The 17740-nt window shown below is 44.1% G+C and overlaps 1 non-coding gene and 1 pseudogene across 1 annotated transcript; one reads left to right on the top strand and one right to left on the bottom strand.

Moving 5' to 3' along the window:
• The first annotated feature begins 11203 nt into the window (after positions 1 to 11203).
• On the top strand, positions 11204 to 11275 carry TRNAC-GCA. Its single transcript has one exon. It is a non-coding gene; the product is annotated as a tRNA-Cys (tRNA).
• Positions 11276 to 11586: 311 nt separating this feature from the next.
• On the bottom strand, positions 11587 to 16486 carry LOC120653543 (annotated as a pseudogene).
• Positions 16487 to 17740: the final 1254 nt, after the last annotated feature.

Raw genomic sequence — 17740 nt, 5'->3', positions numbered from 1 at the left:
TTTTTGGGTGTTTTACCATATATGTGCATGCACTTAATTAAATAGATTTTCTGTTTTAATTATGTTTATCACATTGAGTATGCACTTAATTAATTTATCATATTGAGTCTAAATTTTTTTATATCTATTTCAATTGTGTTTTCTGTGCAAACTTTAGATCATTAATCCACGCCATGGTGCACCGGTCGCCGTACATCCATTGTCAGTCCATCGATCTACAATTTTGAATTAAGTAACAACATTATTTTACTTGTATTCATATCATTTAAATTGGCACATAACATAATGAAATACAAAAGTCATTTTTGCAAATTTAACATTGAAATACAAAATTAATAGAAATCCAAATTAATAAATACATGTTGCAAAGGCTTTGTTTCAGGGTCACTTCCTCTAAAACTATCGAGGATTTCATTATTGGGACCAAGACCGTACTCCTTCATCGCGTCCTCATATATACCGCACCGCATCGTGGATATCGATTCTAGCCCCAAATATCAGAGTTTTCACCGAAGGATCAAGGTTAACGACATATTCATGATCCGAAACATACATTTTTTAAACTTCTCGATGGTTTCCATATGAGCCCCAATAAATACATCATTAGAGTGCCAAAATAATGCAACTAAATGCATAACAAATACCAAACGATGCATTCCACAACACATACATAGATTCCACAACACATACACATTTTATTCCACGACACATACATTCCACAACGATCACCCCCACCGGTGCCACTCCCTCCAGCTGCTGAAGCCATATTTTACTGGAAAACACTATTATTTTTTACAACATTATAAATTCTTACAATTACAATAAAATCTGAATAAATTAATTAAAATAAATCACATTAATTTGCAAATTGATTGAAAAAACTCTTACAATTACAATGTAAATATGTACATCATTATATCCTCATATTCGAATTGCACAGGCACTTACAATGAAGTCTGAAATGTAATGAAATTAGAGTTGCTATTGAGGTATTAATCATCATTGTGTGCCGTGCTATGTCACAGCTCTCTCTAAGTCCTTATTCTTCGTCAGTCTTGACCTCACCCTATCTACATAATGAAGGGTCTAGAAAGAGCTGTGACAGAGCAGGCACAATGTGACTAATGCCCCAATAGCAACACTACTTCGTTTACATTTCACACTTACTGGTAAGTGTCTTTGAACTACAATGCAAAATCACATTAATTCTCAATCAAAAAACCTAAATAAATTAATTGAGTGAAATCTCTAATTAATTGAAATAAATCTCTATAACTCCTAATTATTTTGACACCCTTCAGTTCCAGGAGAACACTCTTTTCAATATCCAGAAACTATCTAGAAGAAAAAAACTTTATTTCGGAAAATGTATATGTCGGTAACCTCGACCCTGCGGTGATGACAATGTCTTTCGGGGGGACACGGTGCGGTACAAGGATGTCACCAATCGGCCAGTCGCAGCACCAACATTTCCGGTTAATAGGAATACAGCACTTGGCACAGGCAGCATGCTCGTTGATATGCTCTCAGTGCAACAACGGCCACGCTGACTGCGTCAAATGTTGTCTTCGTATCAATCGGAAGTGCTGGTGATGCGACCAGCTGATTCGCGAAGTCCATATAGCGCATAGTGTTTTCCCGAAAGGTAGTGTCATCACTATTGGATGGAGATTAACGACGTATACTTGTTTCGAAATAAAGATTTTTTTAGCTTATAGATAGTTTCAATGGGAGCATGAATAAATACATCACTAGAGTGTCAAAATAATCAATTCATAATAAAAAAAATCTATTATAATTCTTTCATTAGTTCATTATAAAAAAATTAACTATCCACATTATGGTTATATCTACTACAATCACATGTTTTGTCTACACTCATTCAAAAAATTTCTACTATCCACATGCTCATCTGAATCTAAAAATAAAAAATGTGCTATGGTCATTTGTAATATATAGAAAATGATTGAAAAATATGTCTATAAATTTTTCATATTCAACCTAGCCAATAAACCTACTCCCACATTCAAGTCATCGGTTCTATATATTTCAAATCATTGCATAAATCAAAGAAATCATACTCATCCTCACTATTTCTAAAAGTCACAAATTTCTCTAACTATAGAGCATAAAACGAAGAATAAATACTATCAATGAAGAGAGGATGACGTTGCAAACCTTTGGCGTACTTGGATAACTAGAACACTCACTAAAACTAGAACAAATGGCGGCAACTCTCTAAGGGAAAAACAACCCCGAGCTCGAGCTTCTCTGGTGAAATGGCACTGGCTCGGGCTCGGGGAGGAAGAAGGGTGCCAATTTATAGTGGGCACATTAGTACCGGCTGGTGGCTCCAGTCGATACTAACGTGCCACATTTAGTACCGGCTGGAGCCACCAGCCGGTACTAAATTTCCTCGCGGCAGTTTAGTACCGGCTGGTGGTTCCAGCCGGTACTAAACTGTCACTAGCTGTCGGTGGCAGATGTCAGAGCCTGTCGGTGGCGGACTTTAGTACCAGCTGGAGCCACCAGCCGATACTAATAGGCTCCTAGGGCCACTGTTCCTTTGGCCCAGTACTAAATTTGCACGTTAGTACCGGCCAAAGCCGTGACCGGTACTAATGGCCGCGGACGAATGTGCGTTTTTCCAGTAGTGTTGGTGGAGTTAGCTCGTTGCATGATGCATTTGGTCTGGTTTAGTTTGGTTTTGAAAGATGATGGTTTGGAATGGTGTGGTGTGGGATAATATATATCAGTAAAATGGTTTGGTGCAGTTATGGTCGAGTTCTCATCCCATTAGCACAGTGAGCAGCACTTGTCTAGTTATATCTGCCGCTAGCAGGTTGAGTACAGCTAGCTACTATAGCTAATTGTGCATTACTTGCTATATGCAATCGCTACAACTACAAGAGCTAATGCAATATTTTGTCATTGTCTGGGGCCTAAATAGAACTGGCTCTGTGATTGAGACGCGCCATGAGATGAGGCCAGCTGAGACACGGACAGTTTCTAACAGGGACATCTACTTGCTTCTGCAGAGATCGAATCGATGTGTCGCCCGCGGTACCAGTCACTCCAAATTATACTCTGTCGTTGTCATCCGCTACGTAAATAGAAGCTAATTAATTAAAGTAGTAATTAATAAATTTATAGTAAGCAAATTAAACCGACCCGGCCTAGTTAATTAGGTGGCATCATCAGCATCCATTATAAACCTGGCTGTGCCACCAACAATTGGAAAAAAAATAAAAGTATACCAGAGATTCCAAAACTTGTTCTGATGTGATATCTAAATGCCTAAATTCTTAAAATGTATTTTCAGATTCTATAATTGCACCGACAATGGCCCATCTAATATCCTTAGCAGGACCTGATGGGCCAATGGGTCAATGGGTCTAGGGGTTGTACACGGCCAATAGTGGCTAACCTGGAGCCCAATACGATGTCATCTTCCTTGCTTTTGCTTGATAAGCCCGACATCCAAAGAAAAACAAATGAGAAAAAAACAAGAGTAGCAAATGATACAGAACGAAATTAGTAAATGGGCCCACCAGAGTTATAGTACTTTTTAATGCAATAATTAAAACTGGTGGATCTTGGGAGCGAATATTCTGGAATTTAACGGTGTTGTGCATTCAGTGGTAGACGACGTTTCCGTCGACAGCGAGGCGTCTGTGGTGACTTTGTCAATCTCGAGAATTTGCCGGCTCGGTCTTCGAAGATGCTCATAGGGGTAGAGTTTGCGTATATGCGTACATTGTGAGTGTCTGAGTTGTACCGTGTAATTTTAAAAAAATATACGTACAGGATTTTACTAGTCTATTCTATCTATCTATATCTATACTATAAAGATCGAAAACAATTCAAAATGTTTTTCACCTAGATAATTTTTTCTATACCTCTCATGCTGGACCCACAGTGCAGCTTAAAAAAGTGGGACCAGACACGACAAAAGGGGCGCAGACCCAAAAAATGATCAAAGGAAAACGTTTTTGTCAATTGATCTTTGTACTTATGTTTAAGTTACTACCTAGCAGCTACCTGATACTACAGATCAAGTTGAGAGAGAGTGTTACAGAGACCTGCCTCCGATGGTTGGTCACCTATATACTATTCTCTCTCTACATGTATGTATGTATGTATGTATGTATGTATGTATGTATGTATGTATGTATGTATGTATGTAGTAGCTAGGGCAGTATGTACAGGAGGTTTATATCTTAGCAAGGTAACTAATGATATGGTTACAGGGCGGACACAATGGAGCATTTAAAAATTAACTAGCAAAATTGTAATAAAATTAAAGCATGAATCTTACTAGTGTACCCTTTTTTTTCTATCAAAAGGCGGTGGGGATGTACAAATATAGGCACAACGCGCTCATCAGCAGGCCTTGTCCGCATACACAGTGCCGTAACAATCAAGAAAAGTAGGGCAGCACTTGTCTAGTTATATCTGCCGCTAGCAGGTTGGGTACAGCCAGCTGCTATAGCTAATTGTGCATTACTTGCTATATGCAATCGCTACAACTACAAGAGCTAATGCAATGTTTTGTCATTGTCTGGGGCCTAAATAGATTTGGCTCTGTGATTGAGCCGCGCCATGAGATGAGACCAGCTGAGACACAGCCAGGGGCGGATCCAGGAATAAAGTATAGGGGGGTTGAAGCTTCTTCTTCCTCGAGCTCCTGAAGTACTGAGCACCCCCTTCCTCCATTGATGGCGCAAAAAAATCTTAGGGGGGGCTCCAGAGGGGCTCCATGGTGTCCCAGACGGTAGGGGGGCTAGAGCCCCCCTAGCCCCCCCTAGATCCGCCACTGGATGGACACAGCTACTTGCTTCTGCAGAGATCGAATCGATCTGTCGCCCGCGGCATCAGTCACTCCAAATTATACTCTGTCGTTGGCATCCGCTACGTAAATAGAAGCTAATTAATTAAAGTAGTTGTTAATAAACTTATAGTAAGCAAATTAAACCGACCCGGCCCAGTTAATTATAGGTGGCATCATCAGCAATTCAGCATCCATGATAAACCTGGCTGTGTCACCAACAATTGGAAAACAGAAAAGTATACCAGCGGTCCCAAAATTTATTTTGATGTGTCATCTAAATGTCTAAACTTTTAAAATATATTTTCAGATCCCCGACATTGGCCCATCTAATATTCTTAGCAGGACTGACGTGGGATTGATGGGCCAATGGGTCTAGGGGCTGTAAACGGCCAATAGTGGCTAACCTGGCAGCCCAATACGATGGCGCCTTTTTTATTTTTATATTTTTCGAAAACATTTTTTACAGAAATATATTTTCAATATCATATTTTACAGTTCTGTACCCCTACCGCCCGGCAGAGGGTGGCAGGCTCCCGCCAAGGGCTCCCGCGCAAATAATTTTTTTTTAAAATTTACATATAAGTCCCTACCGCCCCGCTGCTGGGCGGCAGGCCCCCTGCCGCCCCCCTGCCGGGCGGTAGAGGTACAAAACTGTAAAATGTGATATTGAAAATATATTTTTGTAAAAAATGTTTTCGAAAAATATAAAAATAAAAAAGGCGCCAATACGATGTCATCGTCCTTGCTTTTGCTTAATAAGCCCAACATCCAAAGAAAAAACAAATGAAAAAAACACAGGAGTCGCAAATGACACAACGAAATTAGTAAATGGGCCCATCAGAGTTATAGTATTTTTCTAATCCAATAATTAAAACTGGTGGATCCTTAAATCTTTTACAGATTTTTTAAATACGTGCGGGATTTTTACTAGTAAGGATAAAAGACTATTCGCTTAGCTTGTCAGCCAACCAATCAACCGTGCTTTTTTCTCATACCAAATCAGTATCAGTCATTGGCCACCAACCAGCTACCAGCCACGGTGAAGAATTATTAAGTATGCATCGGCTCCCGAGCATCGAAGTGCCGCCTCCCGCCGGACTCGCGATCGAGTTGAGCCAACCTCGTGCTGTCGTAGCCGCCGCGCCACATCATGCTCAGAACACTAGCAGCCGCCATGGAGAGGCTGACGTTGTTGCGGCTATCGGAGAGGACCTGAGACATCTCAAGATTTCTGATGAATCGGGAGATTTCGGATGAATCGTTACAACCATCCAATCTGACAGCAACTCATTCGCTAGCTATGAGCAAAAGAAGACAACGAGAGAAAAATAACCAAGAGCAGAAGGGATAAGCTAGCGGAGCCTGACGATCTCAGAGGCAAGCCCATCCACAGCAGCCGACGAACGTGCCTTGGAGCCTTGGAGGCGGAATGCCACGACGGCGAGGAGGAAGGCCAACTGAGTGTGAGTGGGGACGTCTGCGACGCGTGGTCGAGCTTCAGGAAGAAGGTGGAGGTGACGAGCGTCAGCGGTGGAGATAGGAGGCGGTGGCGGCGAGAGCAGACAAAAAGAGCAGCATTTGTCTTCGAGCCTCCTCACCCTGTGCGTTCGATTCTTTGGCTGTCCACGCGGCGCAGATCAGGTGAGGGGCTGCACGGAGGGCGTTTTGCAGCCCTCTTGCACGGAGTTTTTTTTTCATCCAGAAAATCACTCAGGAGATATTCAGAAATCCCTATACTTTTACAGTACAATGCTCGATGGAGAAACAACAGTACAGCGCAACGCAAGCGGAGCTACTGATTTATTTAATCTGAATGGATATCAGTAATAAGTAATTAAAAGCAAGGAAGGGACAATCAATCGTCATGCATCATAGTCAAAGTCGTCCTCGAATCCCTCGATCGGATCTTCCACGCCGATCATCAGCTCGACCATGGCTTTGACGAGGGCGGTCCGGCGGGCGACGTCGATGAACTCCTTCCGCAGCGCCGCCTCCGACTCTGCTCCGACGAACCGGGCGAGATGCCCACAGTTGGTGGCCGCGTGGACCAGCTTCGTCGCGCACTCCACGTTGTAGTACATCCGCATGCCGTCGCCGGGGCTGTAAGCCTCGACCAAGCCGCGGCACATCGCGGCGAGGCGCGCCACGGCCACGTAGTCCGACCGGCAGTAGCGCAGGGAGCGCGCGTCCTCCTCGCTGATCTTCCTCTCCAGCGCGCCGGCGGCCTTGGCGTCCGCGGCGGCGGCGCCGCGCCGGGCGAGATCGATGGCCACCAGGGCCAGCTCGCGAGGGGTCTGGGCCCGCGCGCTCCGCGTGTGCGACCGGAGCGTCGACACGCAGTACTTGCTGGTGAGGTGCATGTGGCAGAAGTCTCTCGTCGCGTTCGCGCAGTGCCCCGCCACCAGGTCGCTGCTGTCGCCGCCGGCCGCTTTGGGCACGGCGGCGTGGAAGCAGGCCGCCAGGAAGAGGACGAGCAGCACGGTGCGGGCGGATCCGGAGGACGCCACCGTCGTCGTGGATGCTGCCATCCCGATACCGATGGATCGATCGGTGAAGGAAGCTAGCTGCTGCTAACGCTCTAGCTCTAGCTACCAGAGATGGAATGCGATGGATCGGTGCTATGTGGTTGATGGTGCATGGAAGATTTATTTATAGAGCTCGATCGATATGATGCAATTAGCCAAGAGCTTGATCGGTTTAATTTCATGCAACCATGGATGTATCCGAAACGAGGATTTACGCATAATAAATGTACTGGTCAGAACGGATCTGTGGAAGCATGCACATCCAGTTCCTTCACATTTATGACCATATATTTGGTATCAACTATAAGATTGCCAGTATCTTTCATATACTCCCTCCATACCCAAAAAACTTGACGTTTAGGACAGCGACACGGTCTCCAAAACACAACTTTGACTTCTTATTTCTCTAAAAATATTTATCAAAAAGTGATATATGTATACTTTCATAAAAGTATTTTTCAAGACAAATCTATTCATATAATTTTTACATTTTCAAACTCAATAACTTGAGAGTTATTCATGATTTATATTCTCAAGGTTTGACTCAAACCTTGTCCTAAACGTCAGGTTTTTTGGGTATGGAGGGAGTATCTTTTAATTTCCCAATCTGATTGTGAGCTCTAGTTATCCTATATCTGTATCCGCGTCTGTTTCTTATATGACCTAGATATGGTAGGATAGATTTATGGTAAGTAGAGGCGCAAATGGGTGACCCTTAGGTGCACCTCCAATCCTCGTTAGTTCAAATATTTAAACTAAAAAGGGTTGGAGATGCATTTAAGGATCATCCGTTTGCACCATTTGCACCGGTAATGGTGAGGGCCACAGGCAGTGAGAGGCAGCCAATCCACTTACTACAGTTAGGATTATTATTATTATTAGTGACTTGAATGGAATCATAGAAAGATACAGCTTTGGCACGGTATCCAAGACTTGAGAGCTCAGCATTAAACAGTAATTGTGGATGCAAAGCATGCATAGGATATATTGTAGTATCATCCCAAAGATAAAACTTAGGCTGGATATCCAAATAAAACTAGAGTTTATGATTGAATTTTAACTGTAGAAGCGTGCATATCCATTGACTTGCGATAGAGATATATATTCAAGCAAAAGGATATATAAGAACCACATATTAATTAATTAATGTATGAATACCCCTTTCCTAACAAGATTGATATGTCGTAATTAATGTATGTATACCCCTTTCCTAACAAGATTGATATGTCGCTTGGTATCCAAGAGCTTACTAGATTTTATTTAATTATAGGAGCATGCATGCTTATTAAATAGTAGTGCCGTATTATCATGAAGATATCTAGATCTTGGGCTCAGTATCAAGGATAGAGCTTATTAGGTTCAAAACTAAATTTAATTGTGGGTATATATGTACTAGCTCACAATTGATGGATATCCAAGCAGAGGATTTGCACCGCATGTCCGCACAGATGTCTATATAGCACCTTACCTAGCAAGCCTGGATATGTCCCCATCTTTTTTTTTTTTGCATTAATGTCATGTCACTTTGCAGAAATGCGCATGCTGTGTTTAGATCCCAAGTTTTTACAACAAAAAACATCACATCGAATGTATGGACATATTCATGGAGTACTAAATGGAGTCTATTTAAAAAAATTGAATAGATAAATTGTAAATCGCGAGATGAATCTAATTAACATACTTAATCCATGATTTGCAACAGGGATGCTACAGTACAATCTGCTAATTATGGTTTAATCATGAATTAAGTATGCTCATTAGATTCGTCTCGCGATTTACAACTCATCTGTGCAAAAAAAATTGTAAATAGATTTTATTTGGTACTTCTAAATGGCAAGATTCCGTTCCCAAAAAAATTTGGGGTGAGGATCTAATCATGGCCACGTTTCCATTAGTATGACCGTACCTTTAATTGTTTGGTACTCCATCCGAATGCAATTCCCACTTTCCGAAAAAGTCAAAAAAATTTAAATTTGATTAAATTTATATAAAATAATATATATTTATATTACGAAATAAGTATCATTAGATTGGTCATGTAATATATACTCGTACTGAATCTTTTTGGAGACGTAAATATTTGTAATTTTTTATATAAATTTAGTCAAATTTGAAACTATTTAAATTCTCGGAAAATGAGAGTTACATTTTTTTTTTGACGAGGGAGTATCAAATATCAAATCGTGACGTACGTATTAAAAACAAGTATGGGCCACGTGCATCTGATGAGCTCCCTAGCCGGTCACTCAAGATGATCAAGATTCAAGACTCAATTAAGCATGGACAGCAATGACGACGGAGATTTCGTCCTTATTACTCCCTCCTTCCCTGTTTATAAGGCATACACGTATATCAAGATTCAAACCTTGTCATCTTTGACCAATAATTTGACTATTAAATTTTTATTTTTATAATGCAAATTTCATATGATTGGATTCATAATCAAATATATTTTACAATGATTATAAGTTTATAATCAAAAGTGATATAATATATGATAAATAAATGGTCAAAGTGTTGTTTAGAAGACCGTGTCATGTTCCACCATGCCTTATAAACGGGGAAGGAGGGAGTAGTACAATGACGACGGAGTAGTAGCTTAGCAGTAAGCTTTGTGTTATTTATTGCTGCCAACTTCATATTATAATCATGTTCAAATAATTAATCATGCTGTGGCGGTTCGAAGGGGTTCTCCATTCCCAGCATTTGCTCCTGTATGAGCTTGGCGACGTTAGCCCGTTGGACGACGTCGCGGACCTCCTTCCCGACCGCCTTCTTGAGCTCGGCCCAGTTCCTGACCTGGTCCCAGCACCCGACGGCCGCGTCCCGCAGCCTGTCCACGCAGCCGAAGTAGTACTGTGCCGACGGCCAGCCGCCGTCGGCCGCCAGCACGGCGGCATCGTACCGCGCCACCAGGAGGCGGCAGTCGGGCACCGTGCGCGCCATGTCGTCGTAGTCCAGCCGGCAGTACTGGAGGCTGCGCTCCATGCCCGCGTCGCCGCCCTTGGCCGACGCGGCGCTGACCGCGACGTCTGCGGCCGCCGCGGAGGTCCCGACGAGGTCGACGGCCACCAGCGTCAGGTCGCGCAGGTCCCTGGCCGCGGCGCTCCGCTCGTCCGACCGGAGCGCCGACACGCACGAGTCCTTGCTCAGCTGCAGCCGGCAGAAGTTCCGCGTCGCGTTCGTGCACGCCTGGGACACCAGGTCTTCGGCGGCGGCGTGGGCGGCGAGGACGACGACGGCCGCCGCGAAGAGGAGGAGCGCCAAGGAGGTCGTCCTTGCAGCGGCCATGCCACACCACAGCTCGATCTACTAGCTAGCTAGTAGGATTACTTCGTTGTGACTTGTGAGTACGCAGCTAGTGTATATGCAGGCCTGCAGGGTGAGTGAGTTGTGCGCCGATACATCAGAATCGGATCGATTTATATAGTACGTGCAGCCTCCATGGATGGATATGCATCGCATCATTCATTAATTTAATTATTTTATTTTAGCACTGATTAACGCATGTCAGGCACGGCATATCCAATAGAGGATTCCCACACACTAGTGTGCATAATAATATGTGGGCTTTGGCCAATATTACGTGCTTATTAGTTATTTAGTGATGGAGGTTTTTGATCCATCCATCAAGGTCTATCTATCTATCTATCTCTGGGTTTTCGGATTCAAAACACAAAAAAAAAAATTGAATCTTCGGATTGGGCGACCGGTCAATTTGAGGTAATTTTAGGCATTGACGGGAAGATAGATGGTGGGAACTGGGAAGAATTTGGGAGATTTTTGTGAGAACTAAGGGGAAGTAGGTTCACAGGTCAGATAATAGGTTGTTCAACATTGCACAAAAGGGTCCATAGCTCAGTGGTAGAGCAATCGACTGCAGATCGATTGGTCTCCGGTTCGAACCCAGATGGGCCCTTATTTTTTATTATTCACTTTTTTAAGCCGAGCTATTCACTTCCTTAAACTTTTTGAATGTTTATTGTTTTCTCCAATGGTTTATTTTCTCTTTTAATTTACTGCTCTCGGCCATAATGCTCTACAACTAAATCAAATTAAACTTGTTTAATGTTTTTGGAATGAACTGGGCACTGAGCAAGAGTTCTACTTTTCAATTAAAAGGGAAAGAGTAAGTTAAAACGCAGTCAAAAGAAGAAAAGCGGACCACAAATCCCGGACAAACAACCCAAGAAAAAGTAATTTGGTTTAATGTAACAGAGCACTTTCGAATAAGCACCAAATCAATGACTTCGCTGTAACAAGTGCCAAAACTGACTGCTGAAATAGAACTAATGGCGGAACAGAGGATTAAATGATGACAATGGCAGCTACAGGTTACAGGCTTCCAGCCAACCATGTTGATTTACACGCTATTTGGTGTTCAGGGCTTGCGACGAGCCAATGCATTATCATTAGTAGATCCGGCTGCAGTAGGCTACATCACTTTTCGGATTTTCAGAGACCTGTCATAGAGCTGAACCATGCGACCATTCAGTGGCTGTAGCGGTCTGGAGTTGTGCCTGTAACTCCCCTCCAAAGGGGCCATCAGATCAGCAGCTTGTTCATTGCTCATTTCTCTTACCTGTATGTGCGAAGGCATCCGTAATTTTCAGAGCATAAATTAAACGAAGTGAGGATTCTTTTCACAATGCTTCTAGTACATAACATGGGTTACCTCAGCAAGGACGGTCCAGATCACATTCTCGGTGCATGGAGGTGCAGAGAGGGATCCAACATATCTGTAGTATCTATCTCCACCCTGCTTCGTTCTGTCATGTCCACCACTCCAACAGGGAGAGGATCGCCTTTCTCAGCCTTGCATCCCTCGGCACGTAATTCAGCCAGCTGCTCCTTTATCTGAGTCACACAAAATATATCATCAAACATTAAGCATGCAACTACACCAAAAGCTAATCCAGTTCAGATGCCAATGGCAGATCATTTACAAGCCGTGAAATTTTAGAGAAAAATACTAGCCATGAACAGTTCATTCAGTTCCTGGCTTCTTGTGGTCAGAAGCTCCTGGTTATAAGTAGAAGTTTGCGTCTTTGTATCAAACATCTAATCATGACTGACCAAAATGCAAAAATTATATGAACTATAGTCATAGTACAAGGTGAATTCTGCAAGGACATCTCATCACATGATGGAAATAATATAATGCTAAATTAGTCTCCCTTTACTACAGTGTATACTCCCACTATTTGATATCATGCAATATGCAATGCATAGATGATAAATGATATAGCCAGTCCTTGTTCCTATCACAAATATTTACCTGGAAAAGGAAAGGGTCTGGTTTGCCATATCGATAAAGGATTGCCACAACAGTAATGTTGCCTTCTTCGGTGAAGTGAACCATATGGAGTTCCATTGCAAACCTATCATGGACTCAGAGCAAGTCATGGGTGCGTACACTTAGTACAGCAGATACTCCACGATTTACAACTACATCAAGGTGTAGATGCAACCTTTGGCCATTGATGGTGTGCTCCGAGGCTGAATGCCAATGCAATTGCTTCAGCTTATACTTTATCCCACCCACCTTCACGGTCTCAGTAGTGTCATTGTAACGCACTTGTACAGCAAATTATTCATATTGAAAAATCAATGGGAAGTGACATAAGGTGAACGAATCATATCACAATCTCTTTTGTCTATTGGTTTTGAAGATATAGTTTTTCCCTAACGTTGTAAAAGACCACAGTTCCTCAGTGGAGATCAAATCTTTACGCACAACTGAGAAGAAAACACAATTATATGCAAAAGGAATAGTGCAAATGGATATCGTTATCAACCACAAAACTAAAATAATATGTTTCCATAGTAAGGATTAACCAATAGTTGTATGTACATATTTTAGTTTGTTGACACAATTAAAAATAACTACTTGGTTCAGAACAAACCGCAATGTTGAAGACATTATCAACAATAGTTGCATTTGTAGCAGTATAATCCCTTTCAAGGGAATCCAACTGCGGGTTGTAGACAGCTTTGTCTTTCACAATGTCAATCGGAGATTGGTTCATTCCTTTTGCGCAAAGTGTGAAATTAGGGCTTAAGTTCCCCCAATATTTTGGACCAGTACTCCCACTGTAACCAAATCTCACACCATCTGCTTCAAGTCAAAAATAGGCTCTTATCAGATATCAACCGCAACAACTTGTTAGGTTCTTAGGCTTGTGATGCAAATTCTATGAGCACAAGTGAGAAACATGCTCTTCTAATTTTTACAGTTTTCACCTATTTTTCTGGTATGTATTAATTTACTTTTACCAACCATCACTGCGACGCAGCACCAAACTTTTTTTCTTGGTTGTCATTACTATGGGGTGGATAATGATCCAGCCCAACCATTTTTTTCGAGCTTTCCTTGATTTTATTTTGTTGTTATTTATTGTAGTTTCCTGTATCGTTTGAGATCGAACATCAAACCGGGCCTAACGAGCCGAGCCTGAAGTGACTTTCACTCAAAATCAGCGAACTTTGATTTTGAAAGAAAAACGAATGAGCAATTTTGAAATGAGCCGCCAAGCACTTTCTCCCCCTCGAGTTCTTTTAGTTAGATTATTCTTCTCAATGATTTCCTCTGAAAATGTCTCTATGAATGAAAAGGAGGAAACTACAAACAGTAGCAAGGGCAGTTGCAGCTTTAATATTAAACATTGCACATGATCTCTCAACAAGGTCACCAAGATTACCATAAAGGCAGCTAAACACTAGAACAACTAGCTAGGTTAAAAAAACGTGGTATGGGACTTGTGCTGCTGTCTCATGGGTTGTTCACAATATATCAAGTACCATACCACAGCTAAACAATGGACTAGCTGCGAAATGACACTTTTTGGTTATGATGCTGTTTATAAGAATCCAGGACAAATAAAGCACGTACCATGGTCACATGCATAGTTCACGAGGAAGCAACTGTATACCAATGCAACATAGAAAGCGCTTTTCTTGGCAGTCGCCATCTATTCCTGGTATCCTGATATCCTACCAATGGATGCAGAGAACCATAAAACAACAAGCGCTCAAACCACAAGCAGTGCGCACAAATATATAGGAAGCCTAACAGAGTTGTAAATGCCAGCTTCCTCCTACCTGTTGATATAATAAGTGGACCAATTCAATGGCTCGGTATTTTGGCACCCACGAAGTGCTGTCGCCCATTGCTTAGTTGAAATAGCAAGATACCTCTTGTAGCATCACAGATGGTTTGCATAAATTTCGCAGGCTAGACTAATGTCAGCTAAATCAGAAGGTAACTTCTCCACCAGACATAAAAACAAGACAAACCATTCTTAGTAGCTATAAATAAATATACCATGATGCAATGGTGAAAACAACAATGAAGGCATATCTTGCTTGTTTTGAGATTGATATCAGCAATGTTGACAGCCACACCTATATATAGCACATTATGCTTTCACACATACAAACAACCAAAAAGGAGGTGTCCACAACTCAAACTACTAGAGTATTATACACATGTATGGTATTTCCAAAGACAAAAGCATCCTAAGTGTACATATGACTGGTGAAGGCAAAACTACTGCCAAATGCATCTACAAAACCAATCTGAGATATCCGATGAATGTTCTTAACAGATACAGCAAAGTGGGAAATGTCACACACACATGTAATAAGAAATTTAAAGGAGAAGCAATTCAGTGACATCATAATGAGATTAAACTGGAAATACATCATTATGCGAGGATGACTGGTACGACCAGGGAAATTATGAGATTTTCAATTTGGATAGTAATTTCCAATGAACTTTGCAGCTGTAAAAAAAGGGGCATATCCAGTGCCGTAGGCTTCCCGCACTGCATAGGGTCTAGGGACGGGTTGTTTTAAGCACCAAGTATTTCCTGCACAAATGTGCAGAGGCTGGGGCTCGAACCCAGGACATTCCTGTTACAGACGGTAGGCTCTACCGCTGCACCAGGTCCGCCCTTCAAAAAAAGGGAATGCAACACGAGGATTTCCCAAGAGGTCAATCCTCTGATGGGATCTTGAAGCACACTTAACTTCAGAGTTCTGATGGAATCTGGTGCTTTAGTGCAACTGTAAGGAGCAATATTTGCTAAAAAAGATAGGTCACATAAAAATTGCATAAAAAGAATATAAGTTACACAAATCCTTGTCAGTCAATGTATAAATCAGGCCCTTGTAAAAACTTAAAAGCAGAGTTATCTTTCCCTGCTCACAGGGAATGCAGAAATTGAGGGTAAAAAACTAAAAAGGAGAGTGTCAAGGGCGTCAAGACCCAAGACAGCAGGACCTCGACTACATAGCTCGTAGTCGCGGCGGGTAACGGCGTCGGGGTTTTTGCCCGGCTGCCTAATGGTGAAGGAGGGAGACTAGAGAGAAAGAGGAAGGATTAGGGTTTATGATTCTTGATTGATCTCACAATATCCGAGTACATCTAGATATAGGCGCGTAGGCCTTTGCAAAACATAGAAACAAACTGAATAGAAAGTCCTGAAATCTAGCCACTGGTTGTTGCGGTTGTTGTAGGCGCCTCCTGATCGCCTCCTTCTGCGCGGCGCATGTGGGCCCTCCGCTGATAATGGCGGCCCCACATGACATCTCTCCCCCCCTCGACGAGCAGCTCATCCTCGAGCTGGAAGGATGGATAGCGCTCGACGAAGCTGTCAACATCTTCCCAAGTAGCCGATGATGGGGGCTCACCTTTCCACTGCACCAAGATCTGGCGAACACCCCTGGCGAGGCGAGCGCGCACCGCGTGGTCGAGCTCCAGAACCACGGCGCCATTGTGTGTAGGCGGCAAGGCCGGCGGCGCAGAAGGAGGAGCGCCCACATACTTCTTCAGAAGGCCGACGTGGAAGACGTCGTAAAGTCGCGCACCCGGGGGTAGTTCAAGGCGATAGGCAACCTCGTTAATGATGGCGGAGATGCGGTATGGGCCATAGAACTTGGGGCGGAGCTTCCCTATGACGGTCCCTTGTAGCGACGCCGGCGCGTGATGACGGAGACGAAGCCAAACCCAGTCATCCACAGAGAACTGGACCGCGCGATGGTGCTTGTCGTAGAAGCGCTTGTAGACAGCTTGCGCTTGCTCGAGGCGAACGCGGACGTCGGCGAGCAACTCGTCGCGTTCCGCCATGTTCTGGGCCACCGCCGCCACGCGCGTCTCGCCGGCTTCGTACGAACGGATGGAGGGCAGGTCGCGGCCGTAGACGATGTGAAACGGTGTGTCCTTGAGCGCCGTCTGGAACGCCGTGTTGTAGATGTACTCCGACCACGGCAACCATCACAGCCGCTACCGAGGGCGATCTCCTGTGAAGCAATGGAGGTACATGACGATGACTTTATTGGCCGCCTCGGTCTGCCCATCAGACTATGTGTGAAAGGCCGACGTCATGTGGAGCTTGGTTCCCGTGAGCCGCATGAGCTCCTTCCAGAAGACCGAAGTGAACACGGGGTCCCGATCAGAGATCATCGACTGGGAACACCATGGAGGCGAACCACCTCGGCGAAGAAGACCTGTGCCATTGATTCTGTGAAGTATTCATGAGCCAGCAGAATAAAATGATAGTACTTACTGAACAGATCTACCACCGTGAGGATCACCGACTTGCCGCCGACCGGTGGTAGAGCTTCAATGAAATCAAGGCCAACATCGGCCCAGACAGACGTCGGCATCGGGAGTGGTAGAAGGAGACTCGCCGGATGGAGATGCTCCGACTTGTGGCGCTGGCAAGTGAGGCATGCGCGCATGTAGTCTTGTACGGTCCGGCGCAATTTGGGGGAGTGGAAGTCGCGCCGGAGTCGATGAAGGGTGCGCTGAATGCCCTCATGACCGTCGTTGTGCACCGCGGCGAGGACCTCCTGTAGTAGTGGCGAGGCCGGCGGGAAGTAGAGGCGACCCCGGAACGCCACCATGCCGTCGATGAGGGACCATGGGGCTAGGCGCTGATCAGCGGCGATCTCGGCCTTGAGAGCGACCAGGACTGGGTCCGTGGCCGACGCGAGTCGCAGATGGTTGATGAAGTCGAACTGGGGCCCCGAGATGGCGAGGAGTCCCGCGTCGTCGGTGTCCCGGCGAGACAAGGCGTCGGCGACCGTGTTGGAGCTCCAAGCCTTGTACTCGACGGTGAAGTCGAAGCTGAGAAGCTTGCCCACCCAATGATGCTAAGGGATGGTGGCCAAGCGCTGGTCGAGGAGGAACTTAAGGCCGTAGTGGTCCGTCTTCACCACAAAGTGACGTCCCCAGAGGTAAGGGCGCCAATGACGGATGGCGAGGACGAGGCCGATCAATTCCTGCTCATACGCCGCCAGGGATCGGTGGCGTGGCGCCATAGGGCGGCTAAAGAACGCCACCGGGTGCTGACCCTGCAGAAGAACAGCTCCAAAACCG

This window comes from Panicum virgatum, chromosome 1N (assembly GCF_016808335.1).
Source record: "Panicum virgatum strain AP13 chromosome 1N, P.virgatum_v5, whole genome shotgun sequence".
Taxonomy (NCBI): Eukaryota; Viridiplantae; Streptophyta; class Magnoliopsida; order Poales; family Poaceae; genus Panicum; species Panicum virgatum.
The sequence above is the reverse complement of the archived record's forward strand: the minus strand, read 5'-3'. Positions and strand labels throughout refer to the sequence as shown.